The sequence below is a fragment of the Sceloporus undulatus genome, chromosome 2 (genome assembly GCF_019175285.1).
Source record: "Sceloporus undulatus isolate JIND9_A2432 ecotype Alabama chromosome 2, SceUnd_v1.1, whole genome shotgun sequence".
Taxonomy (NCBI): domain Eukaryota; kingdom Metazoa; phylum Chordata; class Lepidosauria; order Squamata; family Phrynosomatidae; genus Sceloporus; species Sceloporus undulatus.
Window position 1 is genome coordinate 108,206,643 of NC_056523.1, and position 4,699 is coordinate 108,211,341.

Below are 4,699 nucleotides of genomic sequence, written 5' to 3' on the forward strand. Positions count from 1 at the left end.
GCAGAAAAATAAAATGCACAGATATAGGATGGGGGACACCTGGCTGAATGAGACTACATCTGAAAGAGATGTGGGAGTCCAAGTAGACCACAAGTTGAACATGAGTCAACAGTGTGATGCAGCAGCTAAAACAGCCAATGCAATTTTAGGCTGCATCAATAAAAGTATAGTGACTGTCTGATAAAATTATAGACAGCCTTAAGGGACATGACAGTCTTTCCTCCCTTTCACCTCAGTGTAACATTCTTTCAAATTAGCAGCATCAACAGCAGTGATTTTCTTGCACTGAAAGGATATGTTTCAGGAGTACATTGCAGAAGGAAATCAGTCCATGGAAGAAAAGTAGCTTGCTTGTACTTTCCCTGTTTCAGTATTGGTTCAGTGATGGCAGTGCCTTTGTATTAGCAGCATACATAATTGCCACCTTGATGACAGAGGAGAGAATGTCATTCTCTGTACGGATTTGCTAAAGTTGGCTGAGATGACTCTCATCTGTTTTCAGCAGATGTTCAATGGAAATGAAAGAGCAAGGCTAGGAATGGATAACAAATGAGAGAAATATCTAATAGCTAAGAACGGGAAAAGAAAAAGAGCCAGGGTATGTAGTCGGGGGGGGGGGGGGGGGGGGGGAGAGCAAGGCAACTGAACTGAATCAAGATAAACTAGAATGCACAAGAAGTGGAAGGGATGAAAAAGAGAAAGCAAGACTACAAAGGGGAATATGTGGGCTGAGAAGGCATGATAAGTTATGTAGGTGTTGTTGGAGGTCTCCAAGAATGCTCGCCATGTTAGAGATCAAAGTGCTATGAGGATAGCCAAAAAATACTCAGCCAAGGCATGTGCTTACTGGAGTGAGCTTGCCCATGAATACCCACAGCAGAAGTGGGCAAATCCAAAGCTATAGCAGTCCAACTCCCTTTAGCCCTAGACAGCATGGTCAGTAGTGAGATATTGTGGGAGCTTCTGTCCAGCACAATCTGGAGGGGCCTTCCTTGCCCATTCCTACTTAAAGCTTGATTGTTGTGTGTTTTTGTAATTCTTTGGGTTTTACTAAGTGGCACCTGCTGTCTTGCAGACTTTCAGATCCTCTGCATGGGGACAGAGTCGGGTTGTAGCATCCTCATGATGTACACCCAACTCCCCCCCGGGACACCCTGATGATTACCTTCTCAGTTAATCTGGCAAATTACATTAGAGACTATGTAATGATGAATGAAAAGACATAGAAACGTAGGAGCCCTGATGGCACAGTGGTTAAATGCCTGTACTGCAGCCACTCACTCAAAACCATAAGGCTGCGAGTTCAAGACCAACAAAAGGGCTCAGGCTTGCATCCTTCTGAGGTCGCTAAAATGAGTACCCAGACTGTGGGGGGGAAATTAGTTTACAGTTGTAAACCGCTTAGACACTGCTTAGGCGGTATGAAGTGGTATATAAATGAAGCTTGTTTTTTGTTCTTGAGAAAGATTTTCCACAGACCACTCAATTTTAGATTTCAAATGAAGATGCATTCAGTGACTTGTGGTATAGAATTAGGCTCTATCTAGACTGCAGAATTAATGCAGTTTGATACCACTTTATTTGTAGTGGCTCCATCCTATGGAATCCTTGGATTTGTAGTTTGTTGTGGCACCAGAGCTCTCTTACAGAGAAAGCTAAATATTTCACAAATCCAAGAATTCCATAGCATTGAGCCATGGAAATTAAAGTCAAACTGCATCAATTCTTCAGTCCTGATGCAGCCTTAGAAATATAGGCCTGTTACAGACTGCCAAAATAAAGCTGCTTCGGGTCTCTTTGGAGGTATGCTGTTTAAATGAGGCATGCATCCTAAGAATCTGAAAGCTGCACCAAAGCTGCACTCCAGTGCTTAGGAATGGAGTGTGGCTTTGGCGTGACCTCCAGCCTCTTAGGACCCATGCATCATTTAAATAGCATACCTCCAAAGAGACCTGAAGCAGCTTTATTTTGGCAGTCTGTAACAGGCCATAGACAGTCTGTAGTCCTATGTGTGCTTGTTTGTGAGTAAGTACCATGAAATACAATTAGGTTTATTCCTGAATAGACATAGATAGGGTGGCACAATCAGTCTTGAAGGGTGATGACACATGGAACATAACCTGAATAGCACCTCTTGGCTGGCTGGGGAAAGATCCCAGGGTTTCCACTTAAACCCTAATGTTTTTTCCTTGACACCCCACACAACCTGATATTTTTCATTTGGTCAACTTGGACAAGGAGTTCCATTGAAAATGACTAAAATTTGTTGCCCTGAAAAGCAAGTGTTGACAGGCTTCCTTTTCAGTCTATTTTGCTAATGCACACTGGAATAGCTTCTGCTGCAGGCAATCTTGCTTTTAGCAACCTGGAACCCAGTATGATACAAGTTAAATGTAGGCCACAACAGGAATGTTTAACAGAATAAATATTTTAACAAAAGTGCCAGAAAACCTTGAAGATAAGTAATTCCTTCTGTTCTAAGCCTAAAGGGGTCTTGCAACTCTCACAGTAGGTATAATGCTATAAAAGCTCAGGTATTTGGAATCAAATGTGGAATCTGTAATATCTCTACCTTTCACTTACTCTGGTGCCAGGGCAAGCCATTCTTAATCTTAAAAAGGGAGTAAATTTCTGTAGCTTTCCAGCTTCTGTCCAGTAGTGCTAACCTCCAAATCAAAAACAAATGTTTGCTTTATTTATGCTTCAATTATATTATTTATTTTTATTACAAATATGGTGTCATCAATGCATGCAACAAACAGAAAAACAGAAGGACATAAAGAAAACATAGGCCACTGCCCCACTGAAAGTTGACGATGCTGGGAATCAAGAAAGTAAGTGCACAGTGGGAGAGAGATAATAGAAAATAAAGATGCTCACATAGACTTCTGTGTATTTAATTTTCATTTTGGCTGAAGACAGGGCTTAAGAAGTTAAACTAAGGGTTTCATGAAAGAACTACACCAAAATGTGGCATAAAGGGGAAGAATAAGACTGGGTAGAGTAATTTGAGACTACAGGTGACCTTCAGCTGACCAAAAATGGTCGGTGGTCATTTTTCTAATCTTTTGTACTGTTACATTCTATGTACAATAGTGCTAGAAGATTATCCCCTTAAGAAAAGGCAATTTGTAAAGATACTGCCTGATACTGTGGATAACTTCATTAAAAAAAATAAAACTAGTTAGGATGCATTAGAGTTACCATTCCTAAGACATCAAAAGTAGTTATAGTTATATTTTTAAAAGCAGTTGTAGACTTTCCTCTTTCTCAAAGCATCTAGGACAGTTATTTTCCAGTTAATAATAACAATAAATAATAAAATAAAAATAAAACTTTATTTATACCCCATCTTGCTGTCAAAGACAATCATTTGAATGCTGCCAGGGACTGGCTGCATTCACAGTAGTGTTTTTGTGCCGAGTAGATCTGAGGAGATTCGATGATGTAATATCAAATCCAAATTCCCACTACATTAACTCCAATCGAACCCCTCTGTGGCAATTTAACCATGTTGAACTTCACATTACCATTTGTATCAATTTAAAATGGAACTGAAATTCGATCATTCGTTTTTTAAAAAAACCTATTAATCAAATTACATGCATCCACATCACACTGTTTGGGAGAATCCTCTCCCCCCCCCCCTTGGAGGATTGCAATGGCAAGCCCCTCAGAACAACCCTTAGCAAGAAACCCTTGGGATAGGTTAGCCTTGGGGGGGAGTCACACTCTCTCAGCCAAGCAACCCCTGATGGTTTAAATGTGGGGTATAAATGCAATATAATATCTGTGTAAAAGCTTAAGTTTGCACAAATTTGGGAGCAGAGTCTGTTGTGGTTTTATTTCTTGGGAAAGAGGAAAAAATGACCCCTAACCCCCAGCCCCACTGATAGGGTTTTTAAAAACATGTCAAGCAAATTATGGACACTTTTGTCATACTGATGACAGCAGTATTTAAAGGTGCTATCTACTGTGGCTATGCAATAGCAAAGATGTGCATAAGCTGTCAAATTTTACTGTTTTTTTTAAAACTACATCATGTAATGATGTTTCCAGGAGAAGCCTCTCCCTGGCTATGGCTTTGGCTTTGGCTGCCAGGGAGAGGGCAAAGGGGTTGGCATGATCCACCCCCTGCATTTTAACCTCTCCCTTCCTGTCTTCTGAACTGAATCGACAGCAAGTTACCATTTGTGGCTGGTTAAAAAAGATTGGTTCTTTTGAAAATATGTGCTGAAATCCCTGACTCCAAAAGAACCAGGTTAATGGGGATTTCTGCCCCCCCCCCACGGAAATTCAAGTCGGGAAAAACTGGTACAAGTGTGAATGACCAATCCCCTTTTAAACCAGTTGACGAACAGGTTTATAACGTAGTCTGAATGGCTCCACTGTTTTGCAGTGATGTGTTCAAAACCCTACCGTCAACTCTGAAACTATGGCCCATTACAAACGGGCCTAATAGCACGGACTGGGTCTGTATTAGGGTTAGAAAGGGGCATCCCTTCCGGATGCCCCTAACCCTAATACGGACTGAGTCCATACAAAATGGCGATGCCTGTTCCATACGGGGGTTGCCATCTTTACGTAGCGAACGTGCTGCGTCCACACATTGCACAGCGCATATGATGCTGCGAGTGCACCATTGGCACCTCGCGGCATCTTATCCGCGCCGTGGAAAGAAGCACCATTTTGGGGCTTC